The 15,332-nt window shown below is 47.5% G+C and overlaps 1 long non-coding RNA gene across 3 annotated transcripts in view; it reads right to left on the bottom strand.

Moving 5' to 3' along the window:
• Positions 1 to 1,414: 1,414 nt before the first annotated feature.
• Positions 1,415 to 15,332, bottom strand: part of LOC308064212 — a 35,210-nt gene continuing 21,292 nt past the window's right edge. For 2 of the 3 annotated variants that reach the window (XR_013928310.1, XR_013928312.1), the window contains 2 exons: positions 6,275 to 15,332; positions 1,415 to 6,170 (listed from right to left, as the gene is read on the bottom strand). The exon at positions 6,275 to 15,332 is cut by the window's right edge. This is a non-coding gene — a long non-coding RNA (uncharacterized lncRNA). The remainder of the gene's footprint in view (positions 6,171 to 6,274) is intronic. The other variant, XR_013928311.1, reaches the window with a different exon arrangement.

Here is a 15,332-nt window from a genome sequence, read left to right as displayed (position 1 = left end):
GAAGCACATAGAGAAGGGGTCATGTCACCTCCTCTGTTCTCAACGAGGATGAAAATTATAGAGAAAACTTAACCAAGCTTTGGGGATTTTTGCCAGGCTTAATTCAGGGCTACATCACCTTCTCGATTTCACCAGCGGAAAGCCAGAATAATTTTGTATTTTCTTTACTTAACAGATGTGAGTCTGGTCTCCTCTACACCAAGTCAAGCAGAAACCTATTGCTGCTGACACAGTCCCAGGGTAAAGTGTATGTAAGGTATGAGTCAAGGTCTAAAATCAGGAGCCACCGTCCCCAGCGTCAGCATGATAAAAAACGTTGGGTTTGTTGTATTTGCCTTCCCATTTCTGACTCTCGGGGTTGTGTTTCGAGGCTTGCATCCCAAACCAAAAGGGATTGAAACACACTGGGGATGAGGGGTGGGATGAAGTCAAGCCTGAAATTCTGATGAAAATATTGTATATCTCAGGGTTTTTGATGAAAGCTGGGGGAGTGGGCAGCACGGCCAGGGTGGGGGTCTCCAAGCTCCCCTCCCACTCCAGAGGACCCTCACGGGTCTGCAGGTGGAAGCCACTTTGAGCGCAACCTCACCGTTAGGTGCCTGGGGGTACAGCCTGGCCGTGGCATTCCTTTGCGACACGGACCGGGCTAAGTGGCTCGGGACCAGGAGAGGAATTGCCCTCTGGTGCCTGGAGAGCAGTTCTGAGGGGCTCTGAATAGTCCTATTCATTGCAAAGATGCTGTCAGAGTATCGGCTAGCAAAAACACGGAGAGCGAGTGAAGAAAGCAAGCTGGTGGTGCCGGGGCTGGAAAACCCACATCACTGCGGAGCGTTTCCACTGACCCTTCTGCAGGCACAGGCACCTGGTCTGGTGAGAAATATGGGTTTTCCCGAAAAGCCCCGAGGTGCACCTGCGTGTCGGGTGAGGTAATGGCAGGCAGGAGTGGGTTTCAGCCGAGACAAGGAGTGGCAGAGAAGTATGTGTGTGTTTTCAGGACCCACCCAGAAATACGGAGGGGGCAAGGTTAAGTGTGGGATGGCAAGTGTGGGGCAGGGGGTGGCCACGGGAGCCAGAACTGGTGTGAGAGCCTGAGGCCACCTCCGTCCTCCCAGGAGTTCCTCGGTGCTCCAGCCTGCAGCTGAGACAAGCACAGCTCTGACCGCGCTGGGGGGTTTCCCTCCCGTTGGAAATGGTGGCGGATGATCGGGCTGGTCAGATTGTAGAGAGCAAAGCGTGGTAGAGCAGGAGATAAAACTGCCCATTCATTTTTGGTGAAGGTTTTTTTCCCAATAGATGTGTTCCATGTCTGCAGTTTTTGTTATTAAGTTTGGGGAAGCTTTTTTCCTTCTTGGGAAGAAAAAGAAAAAAGAGTCAAGTGTTTGCCTTAGAATATGTCAGTTGTTCTTTCTCTCTCTTTTTTTTTCTTTTTTTTTTTTTTAATTAACACATTTCACTGAAAAAAAGCAAACAAGCTGTGTTTGCAGGGCCTTGACAGCTAATGACTCCGAGCCTCTGGTGCTGCTAATGACCAGTGGCCAGCTGCTGGTCCAGCCTGTTAGGAGCCCAGTGTTGGCGGCTGATAAATTTGATGGATAAAATATAGTTTAAGGAAAGAAAATGTACAAGTTTATTCCTCCATCCTGAAAAATAGATGTACTGGGTGAGGACGTGGCTTCCTCCCTGCCGTGCAGTAACGTAGGGCTGGCCACGGGGCTGGCTCTGAGCCTCCTGTGAAACCTTTGTCTCAGCTGGGGCTGGGCTGGCTCAGAAGCTGCTGGTGGAGCCCAATCTGCTGCGGTGTGCTCATGTGGTGACCGGGGGTGCCCATATGGTGCCTCTGGGTCACCCTGGTCTGCAGTTGAGCTGAGGACCCAAAAGAACAACTGGATTTTTTTGACTGTGAGCCATCCAAGGAGCAGCCATTCCCTTTGGCTCTTCTTGGCAGCGGTGTAAGTGGCCCCTGGCCGTGGAGCATGGGTAATTCCCAGGGTTAGGATGCTTGGCTTCCCTTGCAGTAGTGCTTTCTGTGCTTTCCGTGCTTTCCTTGGTCCACAACCATCTTTCAGAGAGCTTTTCACAAGCTGCTGGATGAAGGGCTGCGATGCTGTCACGTTGCGTGATGTCATCTTTGAGAACACATGGTTAGGAGGGGATGTAAGCAAGGGGAACCGGTGGCATTTAGGGGCAGGCTTAACCTTCCAGTCTCCCAGTGTAGGAAAAGAGATGGGAAGGAAGGAAGATTTAAAACTGTTGAGTCTGGGCTGACCGATGCATTGACAGGGATGCATGTGCGGGAGTTGCAGGTGAGCATCAGAAAAGCAGGATGTCTTCTGGAAGAATAGATGGGATATATGAGTTTCCCATGCCTCCAGAGCTCCAGCGTGTGGAAGCCTTAGGTGGCTTCTCGGGTGAGCAAAGTGAGGGGCAGGAAAGAATGGGAGGAAAGGAGGAGTGGTGCATGAGGTGGGCAGCTACGTGGCAGAGGAGTTTTCCTCCTCTTGTCACTTCAATATGATTCCCACTTGTCCCAGAAAAGCACATAAAGCACAGTTGAAAGGAAAGAAGGTAGAGACCAAAGCAGTATCTGTTAAAGGACTATTTTTTAAAGGACTAATCTTGGCATCGGGAGGAGAGAGTAAAATTAAAAAGGACTTCTTTTGTGGATTACATTATTTCTGGCTAGCTGAAATGTTTTGCAAAAGAGGATGATGGGCTCCCCTTTCTCGTCCCCATTTAGCTAGACAACACAAGCCGGCGAATAAATTCAATTCTTCCTTTGATTTCCCTGCATCCTTTTTTTTTTGTGCCCTTCCCCCATTGTGTTTGGAGTCAGCTGCAGCGCTCGCCTGTAGCTTCACTGACCCCGTTTGAGCCTAAAGAGTTTCCCACCCACTCACCCCAGGCAATAAAGCCTTCCTTTAGGTGTGGGGCTTACAGCTCTCAACTCACACCACTGGATAAATAGCATCTGGAGCCCTGGAATATTTTAAAGAGTTATCCAAATGTTCATCGCTAAAGAAAACTCATCAAAGTTGCTTTTGGCTCTTTCTGTTCAAAGGGGGAAGGCATTATCAGGATATAAGGCGTAGTTTTGCTCGTAGGCTGGGGAGGTACAATACCCTTACTGTGACAGCAGGGTCCACTTCGTGGTGCTTGCAGCATCCTGAGAATGAGTTTTGTAGCCGCAACGGGAGGAAGCAGCCAACGATCATAGAGTGCCAGATAATCCGCTGTGACGTATGATCCAAAAACATAAGGCTGACGAATATTCCTGGTACTGTGTGCCAGTGCTGAGAGCAGATTATGCATTTTTAAATGTTTGATGTTCTTTCAACAGTTAGAAGGCATCTTGGGCAACAGATAGCTCTGAAGATATTATAAATATTATTATTTTTTTTTTGCCAGGAGGGCTTATCAGTGCTTCATTTTGAGAAGCAGCATCACAGAAGGAGAGGGCTCTCTAAGGACCAAGTTCTGATCTCACTTACACCTGCTTATATCCAGAGTAACTCAGCTGAAGCAAATAGAATTTACTCCTGCATTAAGCAAGTGTAACCAAGAGCAGAATTTAACAAGCTCCTCTGCTTGGTGCTTTCCATGCATCTCTTTCAAAAACTATTGTCACAGCTGAGGCTGTTTCCGTGGTGCAGGGAAGCCAGAGCATTTGGGTTTCAGGGCACAGATGGGCACAAGCCCCGTGCAGGATGAGGAAGGGCACTTGGCTAGTAAAGGCATGAGCCTGCGGACTCCGATAAGCGAATATCACTTACTCAAGCAAAAAGTCCCATCAGACTCCGTGGGACGTAAAGATTGCATGTGTAACAATTTGCAGAACCAGAGTTTGTATGGAGAAATTAAAAAAAAAAACAACAAAAAAACAACCCAACTATTATTGTTATTATCGTTGCTGTTATAATATGTATATCGGTGAAACCCACATGCATCGCAGTAGGAAACACTGATTCTAGTAACACGCAGCTAGCCAGCCCTGGGTTTGCATTTACCACCTCTCCAGCCTGCCTTGCAGAGCGCTCCTGATGCGAGCATCTTTCCCTCTCAGGCAATTGCGTTTCCCACTAAAGGCTGCGCTCTGCTTTTTCTGCCCTGCTGGCAGCGCAAATGTGCCAATCTCATTCTCGAGGCATGGTTCCTGTTGTGGGATCAAATGTTAGGATTTTAAAAGCTAAAGTTTGATGTGGATGAACAACTGCCTATAAAACGCATTAAGCTCTTACCCTGTAATGTATTTAATTTCACACTGACTGATGGTATTGCCCCTGAATGGATTACGGCAGGGGGCTGCCATTGTCCTACTAAACCACACTGGTTAAATAATACTTGGGAGTCTAAAGCTGCTCTGGGAGCATTTCATATTGGCTAACATGTGAAATGAATACCTAGCTTTTCTGCGAGCACTTTGGATTGCGTTAAAAAAAATAAAATAAAAATGTAACGACATGTTGAGTTGGTTTACAGTGCAGGAAAACATTGCACGGTTGCAGGATGGTGCCCCGACCGCTGTGGAACGTGGACTGGCAGCTATAAAAGGCCCTGGTTCGGGGATGTGCGGATGCTCCCCTTGGCTCAGCAGGCTGTGAAGGCTCTTGGAGCTGAGTGGGTGCACAGCACTTCTCGGGAGAGGTCCCCCAAAGCTCATTCCCCACGGCTGTTTGGTGCTTTCCATGTATTTATTTAAGCAGTGTGTCCGGGCCAGAGGCTGGAGTGCTGCTTAGGGCTCAAACATTTTTACCTCTCTGTATCGTAGTTGAGGGGGACCAGCTTCCTTACGGGGCTTTTTAAAAAATTATTTAATTAATTGGTTTTGGCTTTGAGAGGTTTTCTCTGCTAAATAATTACTGCTTAGTCTTCCTTCTTTCTGTCCCCAAAGCTGACATAAATCATGAGTTACTCCAATGGAGTTAACACCTTCTGCAAGCAAAGTCAGGCTCACGGGCTCTCCTGATGGTTCATACATCCTGCCCTGAACCGTGTCGCTCGGGGAAAGCCTGTGGGTAACTCTGAGCAAATGCCCACCTGCTCACCCTGCTCCCCATCAGGTACCACAGCCCCAAGTCAGGGAGGATTTCTCAAGTCTGCGCAACTGTGAGCAAATTCCACTCCTTGGTTAAGTCATTTTAAAAGTACGTGCTTTATCTGTATAAATATATAAAAAGATATAAATATATACATGTATAAACATATATATATATATATATATATATATATATAAGGAGAGAGGTCTGTAGTAGCAGCAAGTACCGCTCACAAATACGTGGCTCGGAATGCCATCCTCTGCAGTGCGCTGGAGCATGAGCCCTTAGCAGTTTTGCTTATTGCATTGATTAAGAAAAATTAAAAGATCTTTTCTTTCTTTAAAAAGAGAAAGAACTGTGATAAGAAAAGGCTAAGGAGGTATTAAAGCCCCGCTAGTCTTTTTTTGTTTTGTTCCCCCCTCGTCCCCCTGCCCCCGCTCCCCAGACTTCAGCAGAGCCAGGAAAGAATGCTGGAAGTCATCAGAGGCATGGCTGGGATAGAGAGTGTTAATTCTTCCATATCTAAGCCTCTTTGTCGAAATTCCCTTTGTCTCTTGCCCCAAGTCATTAAACACTAATCCCATCACTCTTCCTAATCCGCTGCAGTGGAGCCAGAGTTCAGTTTCCGAAACTGTCTTTGTTGCTTTCCTAATAGACAGCTCGCTCTGGATTTCGGTTGGTTCGGTCACATTTAGGGCTTTCCAGCACAGTTCTTTAATGAAGTGCCATTAATGAAACTTTTCCTCCTTCATGCAGTGTGCACGGGCATCAATTGGTTTAGTGTTAAGTAGGGTAAGGTGCCCAGTCATCTTAGCAGCCTTTGCAAAATATGACTGTCAAAGGCAAAACCTAGGAAACAAGACCATTGAAGAATATAGCCAGCGAAGTACTCGTTTAATTACTAAGGATTTACAAAAGAAAATCTGTTCTTTGTGGCTTACAAAAGACAACAAGCTCAGAAGAGATAGTAAAGGGTTTGGGACCTATTCCATTTCCCCCTTCCCCCCTTCCCAACAAATCCTGGAAGAGGAAATGTGGTTGAGCAAAGTCATCAAAGCCTATTGTAAACTCTTCCCAACCTGCCGCAGGAATGCTAACTTTCTAAGTGGGAGGTGTTCCACTTGCTGCTAAAATAAACTTTGAGCCCTCTCCTGCCAGGAGACGTGGCCACGTTACCCAAACCGATTCTTCCACGGCAGAAAGCCGGGCACCGGCCCGTTCCTCTGTGTTCTTTAACAGACGTGTCGGTGATAGCAGGAGGTGGTTCGTGGGTTGGCTCTGGTCACACAGGTCTCCCCTGGCGTGGCAGGGCTTCTGCAGACAGCGCGTTCCAGCCGGACTGCACAGGGCAGAACTTCAGGTTCTTCCTTCTGACAGTGATGCTGGAAACCACCCACATTCAGCTCGTTCGCTACACGTGTAAGAAGGGGAGCACAAAGCTCTTCAGGTAGAAACTCCTGAGGAAAGTTGCTTATGTGCCACCTCTGGTTTCAAACTGTTGCCACATTGATAGATTCCATACGTAGGTTTAAGGGTAACCATTTATGCTTTGGGAAAGGTTTCTTCTGCGGCCAGGTACCAGGGTCTCTCAGTTAGTCAGAGCATCTTTCCACTAAGTCTGAAGGTTTAGGTTGAATCTTCAACTTCCATGTTCTCAGTGGGACATAAAGTTGAAAAAACATAAAGACTGTGAGTGTAGGAAAGCTATCGAAGCTGGCAGATCTGCTGGCTGTATATATTGTATTTGATAGGTGTTAACATTTTTTCCTGTGATATGAACTATCTAATTACCAGCGAACTTGTGATATGAAATAAACCACATCTTATTGTACAGCACACTTTCCATACGCTATATTTTACTGTGTTCATATGCCGTATAAATGAGATCCAGGTTTGATTATTAAACAATTTAATTGCTTTGGCAAAGTTGATACTATAGTGCCCTGGAACAGAGTGCTCCAAAGGTGAATATTCCTTTAAAGGCTCTTTTAACAACTGCTGGGTCTGTGTTTGGTTTGTCTAGATCCTAGTTTTCTCCTTTTTTTCTTTTTTTTTTTCTTTTTTTGATCGTGGCTTGCTTGTGGGTTGTTTGCTGTTTTGTTTATGTTCTTGTATTCATGGCTCTTATTCTTTTTTGTTGCCAAAATGTTCTGGCAGGTGGCACCCGAACTTGATCTTCTTCAAACATTTTGGTGCAATTATGTTGCCTCTCATTGTAAGCCAGCTCCATAACTTGCTTTACTAAAAAATATCTCAAATCCCCTGGGAAAATAAATCAGATCCATTTACAAACTGAATAAATCACAACAAAGTGATTCATCTGCAAATGAAACCGCAGCGTTCTCTGTAGATAAAGAAAAACAACTGCATTTTGCCACTTCATCAGGGCTTCTCCCCCCCTCAAATTCCAATGTGCATCTACTGTTGGCAATAAAAGTTATGCTTGCATGTTGTTAAAATTTGTTCATATGCTTCAGCACTTTTACTTTCCTTGTAATTGACTTGCCAAGTCTCTTACTTGGGGGAATTGGAACAGCTTTTACATGTGATGAGGAAAAATTTCCTGTACAAGTCACTTTAGGGGAAAAAAAAAAAAAAATCCAGAACTTATCCTGGTGTCGTTTATAAGCTATGCTGGAGCAGCACACACCAGCATCACCAGCTGAGTACCAGCTGTCTGCTAGACTCCGACCCTTTAAACTCAGTGCTCCCTCAAGTTGATCTGCCCATGGTGAATTAGCTCCCCATGGCTACATCCTGGCACAGCTTTTCATTTAATCCTTCCCTTCCTTTCCATTTCCCAACTACTGGCTTTTTTTCCACTCGTCTTCTGTCTCTGCTTTCACCAACTGCAGCTCAGATGTACGAGGAGCGTCGGATGGGTCCACACGACTCCTGGGGGATGTCTTCTGCAGGGCATGGCCCATAATGGTTTGGTAATGGTTTAAAAAGCGCATTGGGGGCTGACAGCAAACCAGGAGTACTGGTTCACGGTGATGGAGCTTTCTCTAAACCTGGAGCGATGCTAAGGGTAGTAAAGTCTGTAACTAGTTGCGGATGTCTGGCTCCAGGCCGGGTGCCAGTCCCCAGCAGACGCTGGTAGGGAGCGCACTTGGCTTGTGTGGCTGCCGTTTTGGGATGAGCTTTCACGCCCGTTTGCAGGAGCGGCAGGATCGCTTTGGATTTCAGCCCAACCAAGCCTTGAAAAATGCAGTCAGGCAATCAGCTCTGGGGGGTAACGAACGGATCTCGTTATTGATTAATATTGATTTGTTGATACAGCCATGAATGAAACATCTGTTTGTTTCCTTGGCTGGCGTTGATTTTTCCCCCCCTGCCATCTATAGGAGCCCATGCGGGGCTCCATACACGCGGAATTTTCTCATGAAGCCCTTGCCATAGCTTCAACAAAAGGACATGAAGAATTTCCTTTCCTTTGCTAGCGGTGGCATTCAGACAGAAAGAGAACCCCTGGAAAATGTAAAAGCTTTTGTAAAAACATGAGAAAAGCATTTAAAGCCTTTTCAAAGAAAGAAAACATCAATGTAAAGCCTTCCATAGTTGTCTGCCGGTGGGGTCTGCTTGGTTTGAAGGGGTTTTGTTAACCTTGGTGGGGAGGGAGGCCGAATTAAGTTTTTTCTGGGTTTTCTTGTTGGTTTTATTGTTCTGCTGGTTTGTTTTGAGTTCCATGATATCTTCTTTTTCATCAACACACGCATGAACCATGATTGCTTGAACATTTATTTACCCCTCCAGAAGCACCACTTTTCAAGCATGAAAATACCCGTGTGTGTTGCTTTGGCCAATGTTGTTTCTTTGACACGTGACAAGAGTTTTCCCTTTGATGCTAAGTGGTGGTCTGCAGTGAAAGATTTCAGTGATGATTTTGCACGATAACGTCAGCTTGCCACAGCAGGCACCAAGTGGCACCCTCTGGGTGGACAGCAAAGCTCTGGAGATCAGCCTGGGTTTCCCACTGCCCCCCACCACCTCCCCTTCAGCTCCACCAGCAGCGCTATCGATGGTCAAAGTCAAAGCATCTCATGAAGGAGCCACAAAGCTGATGGCCTCCAACAAGAACTTCAGGTGACTGCTAGAGCTGTGTGGAGGGAGGGAAAGGGAGATGGGGAGCAGAGTGGAGGAGGAGGAGGGCTGGAAGAGACTTCTCTCACCAGAAACAGGGACACTGTGGGGAGAAGTGGAAAGGTACAGAACTGCATGGGAAGGATATGCAGCTTCCCACGGTTTGTGTGCTTGTGCTTTGATACCCTGCCTTGCTAGCACTTCCAAAGCCTTGGGAGCCTTGGAAAAGAAATGCCCTCAGAAAAGGGATTCGGTAAAAGGAAAGCACCGCTTCAGTTTGCATCCCTTTCCTAAGCAGCAGCACCAGAGCTGTGGGCATCCGTAGGATGACTGCTTGGGGGCCAGGCAGGAGAGGCACGAGAAAGGTAGTTTGGTTGTGAAGGAGAGAGAGAACTGTTCAAGTCCAAGTATGCTGGAGCACTCAAGCTACCTTCAGGGCCTCCTGCTTCCTTCTCTGGGTCTGTCTTCTCACAGAGTAAACACTTGGGAGTGAATTTACATGGGAAACAAAACCAAGCTTTTGTTAGTGCTTGTTCAGGAGAGGGGGGAAGTAAATTCTTAATACATTTATCAAAAGGATGACAGCTTTTCCACAACCCTCGTTCCCCTCTGTTCTTGTCCTTTTTCCTCTGTAGTAAAGTCCTCCCTGCCTCCAGCCAAAACCCAAAAATACGCTCCGGTGCCCACCCTGGGCACTAGGTCCGAGGAGGTGACGGTCATGGGAAGGCTGCGGGGCGTCTGCCCAGGTCTGGCTTGGCTCTGTGCAGGAGGGTGGTAGCAGTGAGGTGGGGAGGGGAGGACACAGCCTGCTGAGCACCCTTCTGTGGGTGTCAGAGTCCCGCAGCTCCAGGAGCTGGGCCTCCTGCTGGAAGTCCTGCCTGTCCCGCCAAGCAGATCAGTTTCCCTGTAGAAAGTCCCACTTGTGAACAAACTTCTCCCTGCTAAAATGTTTATGGAGGAATGCAGGTGAAGTTCCTTGGCCTCCATTTCAGAAGAAGTCATATTCCATGACCTAACGGCCTTGGATGTCTGTGAGTGATTCCAGATTGAAAATTGTCCCTGCGCAAAGAAGCGCCGAGGTCTAAAATCATCCGCCGAGAAAGGCTCAGACAGGGGGTTCTCTTTCAGCGGGGTTCGCCCATCACGTTTCTGCTGCACAGGGGGCTTGCAGTGTGGTGTGTCAGTTCTGACGATGAAATATTACCCTCTTGCCTGGGTTTTATTTTACGTTTGTTTTCCCTGCTCCCTCTAGCAGCCTCCCGCACCACCCCTGAGCGATGCTGGTGCCCCGGCGGAGGGACGAGGGATGGGGCAGCGGCAGCCCCGCTGCCATGGAGGGGCACGGCTGGCCACAGCCATGCCAGCGCCGCTTGTCAAGAGCAAGACCCAGACAGCACAGCTCCCGAGAGCCTCGGCCATCAATCTCCTGGGGGGCCCTGCCCGCTTTACGGGCTCTGCCGGGTTCTCCCAGGCAGTTCAGAGCCTGCCCTGTTGCCTCCTGCGGAGGCAGAAGGAGCGAGGCTTGCTCTGCAGGGGCTGGGATTTAACTTTTCTGTAATACCGGGATGAAATAACAGGAAAAGTTGATAGGATGCAATTCTTTTAAACTAGCGAGAGAGTAGTGACTTAGTGACAGTAGTCTTCCACTATGTGCAAGGTTAGTAGAAAGCAGACAGCAAAGAAATTTTAATCCATTCTTTTAAGGGAAGGAATAGAAATAATCATGTTAATGTGCAGTAAAGGAGATTTAGATGAGATACTAGAGAACTTCCTCATACCAAAGACGGTAAAGCACTGGAGCAGGCTGCTCAGTAACTGTGGAATCACCACTGCAGGAGACACATCTGTAAAGGCTGGGTCCAAGGAAATATAATCCTGTCTCTAACAGATGGTGTGGATGACTCCTCAGGGACAACACTCATCTCAGTTTCATACGGTTGACTATGGAGAGCTTTCCCACTTTAGAGAGGCTGATATCTGGTTCCTAGGGTCAAAAAAGAACAGAAGAAAAGCCATAGTGGATCAAAACTGAAGATCTAACCCAGCATCTCGTCTGCTGGGAGGACCCACAGCATCTGGACGGAGTGTCAAAGCAAGGGGGTCGTACAAGAATGCTTCCCCCAAATTACCTCCCACCCTGCGCATTTTGAGATTCAGGGACTTGACGTCTCTAGCCAGGGCTGTCATCTTTGTCAGGTCAGTCTAGGCAGCTTGCCTGGTTGGTTTATTTCTGGTAGATTTTTGACTGAGAAAAAAAGAAGTGGTCAGGAGAAGGTGACAGAGACAAGACGATAACAGGAGAAAAATCCAGAAATTGGGCAAAGGGAGAAAGAGTGGAGCAGAAAGGAGGGAAGTGGCATGAGAAAGCAAGGAGGGAACAAGAAGAGGAAAGGGTGTGGATGCCTTGCTGCAAAGGACAGCAGGGAGGCAGATGGTAACAGCAGTGGTGACAACAATGACTGAGTCCAAACCAAGTCCTCTGGTAACTGTGGCTGTGCAGTCCGCTGGCTGTGATGCTGTTGCTCTCCACAGCCCAGATGCCACGTTTGGGAGCTGAATCAAATGACGGCCACACAGCGTCAACATATTTGCCAGCCACAGAGTGAAACATCTGGATAGCAAAGACCCTCCTTCCATTGCCAGCCCTCTGCTCGCCCCAGGGACCCGATCCTGCCCCTGGGGGCTGGTGGGACTGCGGCACTGGAGGTGCTGGGGCGGTGATGGATCTCAGTGCTGAGGCCAGAAGGGCTCCGGTGCTGGTGGAAATGGAGAACCCAGAACAGGGAGAAGTGGTAGAGGTCCACTGCGGCCAGGCTTGTGTTGAAAAACTCATGTAGTGGTGTCCTGTGAACATCTCCACTCGTGGCTGGTTTAGCTGGAGAGGAACTGGTGCCTGGGGAGAAGGGGCATCCAAAACCAAATTTCTGCCAGGGATTTCTTTGGTTTGTAGTATTTTTGGTCTGAAAAGGTTGATTTATTAAGTTTGGTTGCAGGGGGGTGTTGGGAGACAGTTTTAATGGGTGTGGGTTGTTACTTCATTTGTTTCTCACAAATGACGCCTGGTAGTCCTGGTTTTACCCTGTCCTGACAGGAACCCATTTGAAACCAAAAAGAAATTATCTTGGGTGGAAAACTGTTTGTCGTGGTCAGTGATTTGCTGTGAGGGGTGCAGCAGAGAGATGTGGTCCCAAACCATCCCTTTTTCCTTTACTCTCTTGTTCTCCCCCACTTCTGGCAGGCTCCAGTACCCCTAAAACGTACCACTGACATTGCGATCGCTCTCGTTGGGAGGTTTATGGATGTTTAATTATCTGAATTAAGTTACTGCCTGCGGCTATAATCCTGGGGGCTTCTGTTCCGTGGTCAAGCGTAGCCAGTGTTACACTGAAGAAGCTTGCAGTTTTACAGTTTTAGTTGAACTTTGTCGTCTTCGCTGCATGTTCAGGTTTGTCGCCTGAGCTTGAGAGTGGGAGAGGCTTTCAGCCATCGTCAGGCAGCACTCCCCAGTTTCAGGCTGGTAGACATCACCAGTGGCAGTCTTCACCAAGGGGAAATCTGTAACTAAGCCATCACTTCGGTTCAAATACCTTTCTTAAAAAAAAAAAAAAAGGAATCCCTGTGCATCGGGAGAGGCTGGTGAAGCTAAGAGAGTCACAGAGTGGTGGTATATAACATCTAGGATTACATTAATAGACCACTTCCACTGTCCCATGTTTTTCTGATTTTGCGAATGTCATATGTAGAACAGCATCATGTGGTTACTAATTATGACTACCAAAGTGCAATTTGTAATAAGGCTGGCAGATGTTTGCAGCACTAAATATAAAACAAAAGTCAGATCAAAACCAGCTCTTTTTGCCCAGGACGTTTCCACTCCAGATCACGTAGAACGTGTGTTTTGTTTTTAAAACAAGTTATTCTCTATAAATTCTCTCTCTCTCTCTCGCCTTTTAAGATTTATATTTGTGATGCGATCTGCAGGATCAGGTTGCAGAAAATTATAATATTCCATTTGCTCATACTCAGGTTTGCATTTAGCTTTCCATCAGGCAAAGAGGAGTTTTGCCACTGGTTGCAATAGGACAGGATCAGCCCCTCTGTTTCACTTTCGTAGGGATTTTAAAGGCCATGTGAAAATAAAAAAAGATTGTGTTGACCAAAATGTCTGTGATGAACTAAAAGACGGTCATTTGCACTCATGTGAGAAGAGCTCTGTTAAAAGCCATCAATCCTGCTTGTGACAGCGTATCGACACTTGCTGGTCTTTAGGATTCATTTCTTAAAATGCTAATGCAGACAAGTTCCTGTCTGTTGTGGGAAAATATGGTGGAACTTTGTTAGATGAGACACTCGAGTGCAAATAAATGTTTCCTGTAAGAAAGCATTTGGCTCGAATCTTTCCTCTTTTTTTTTTTTTTTAATCTCCTAAATTGTTTCCCCATGTCCTTAGTGACACCCTTAGGAAAAAAAAAAAAAAAATATCATCATCAAAAATAAAAGTCAACTGTGCACATGCCAGGGATAATTGGAGATTTATAATACGCCCTATCTAACTTGTGAGCATTGAAATAATATACATGAGTGATGGGCTGAAACTTCATGGCATGAAGGATGCCTTTCTGGATAATTTACATCTTGGGGGGTAGTATCTTAAAATCAGAGGTCCTGTCTTCACTCTGTGCACATTAAAAACCACATGGTGCTTTTCATAAGGGCCTGGGTTCGCCCCAGCAGTCTCGGCTAAAATTTTCCCCTGCTTTTTAGTCTTGCAGTGTGTGCTGTGCTCAGGCCATCTGGTCACCATTCTGCACCCTGGCCGTGGCTGCTTTTAATGGCAAAATGATTTCTGTCTGTATACAGTTGGTAGAGTGTTTTGCATACTGCATATGCTCAAGGTATTACATATGAAAGGCATTATGTAAGATTACAGGGAAAGAAAAATACTCTCTTAAAAATTGTCAGTAATTGCCCAGAATGCTCTTGTGACACCATTTGATGATGCAGGATCCTTAACCACTGCTCTGAAGCAGTCTAGTTCTTAATTTGCATTTTACATTTTATTCACTGTGAAATTCTTTGATTATTGGCATCTCAGATGGCCCTTCTAGAGGCCAGATCCGTGTGTCTGGTCATCTAAAGATAGCTCTAAATAAACAAAGTGTGTGAAAAAAGAGGAGTCTGGGGACACGACCAGGTTTCCACACCCTGCATGAGCATCATGCAGCGTGCGGCCCCGTGTTTGCTCACTGCCAGCCACATGCCCCTGGCCTGGCCCAGGTGACCACAGTTCACAGGTACAGTGAAGTCCATGTGGCTGACGAGATGGGTTTTAACAAACAGCTTTAATAACAGCTTTAGGCTGTGCTGTTAGCGTATCCGTTCCAGCCCTGGTCCTGTCTGGTTGTAATCAAGGACCTAAAGTTTGGTTTGGCTGCTTAACGTTGGTATTAAGGGAAGCTGGAGGTGACCCAGGGTTTCAGGGACATCCATACCAACATTAGTGTTAAAGGAGGCTGGGGGTGACGCAGGGTTTGGGGACATCTGTACCAACATCAGCATTAAGGGAGGCTGGAGGTGACCCAGGGTTTGGGGACATCCATACCAACATCAGCATTAAGGGAGGCTGGAGGTGACCCAGGGTTTGGGGACATCCATACCAATGTTAGCATTAAGGGAGGCTGGAGGTGACCCAGGGTTTGGGGACATCCATACCATGCTAGTGGCTGTATGACCATGGACCCGCGGGGATCTGTGCCCTGCGGGAGCAGGCACAGGAGGTCCAACCAGGGCATCGCCGACAGCTCTGGCTGGACTCCCCCTGCCTGCCTGGCCGCGGTGTTCTGTACCTGCCGACAGCTCGCCAGGCAGCAGGCATGCTGCTCCCAATAGGACGTACCTGCAGTCAGTCACCCCCTAAAAGCTTTCCTGTGTCAAGGCTCTGCTAGGAACCAAGCTTTTCTGGGCCCAGAGCTTCAGCTGGTGCTGCAAGGTCACCAGGACCGCTCCTGTGCCAGCGGCTCCTTCACGTGGTGTAAACGTGCCGTGAGAGCTGGGTGCAGCCACCACACTCCCCACAGCCCTGGTCCCTGCCGCAGCCATGCGGCGTGAGTCCAGAGAGACAGCAGACGCAGAAATGTAGCTGGTTTGGTGACAATTCAGCTCGAAAAAGCCGGGCTGCTGGGGGGGTGACACAGGGCATCAGGGTGCGGGGAGGAT

The sequence above is a fragment of the Falco punctatus genome (assembly GCF_963210335.1).
Source record: "Falco punctatus genome assembly, chromosome: 5".
Classification (NCBI taxonomy): Eukaryota; Metazoa; Chordata; class Aves; order Falconiformes; family Falconidae; genus Falco; species Falco punctatus.
Note: the sequence above shows the minus strand (reverse complement) of the source record. Positions and strands in the feature narration are given on the sequence as shown.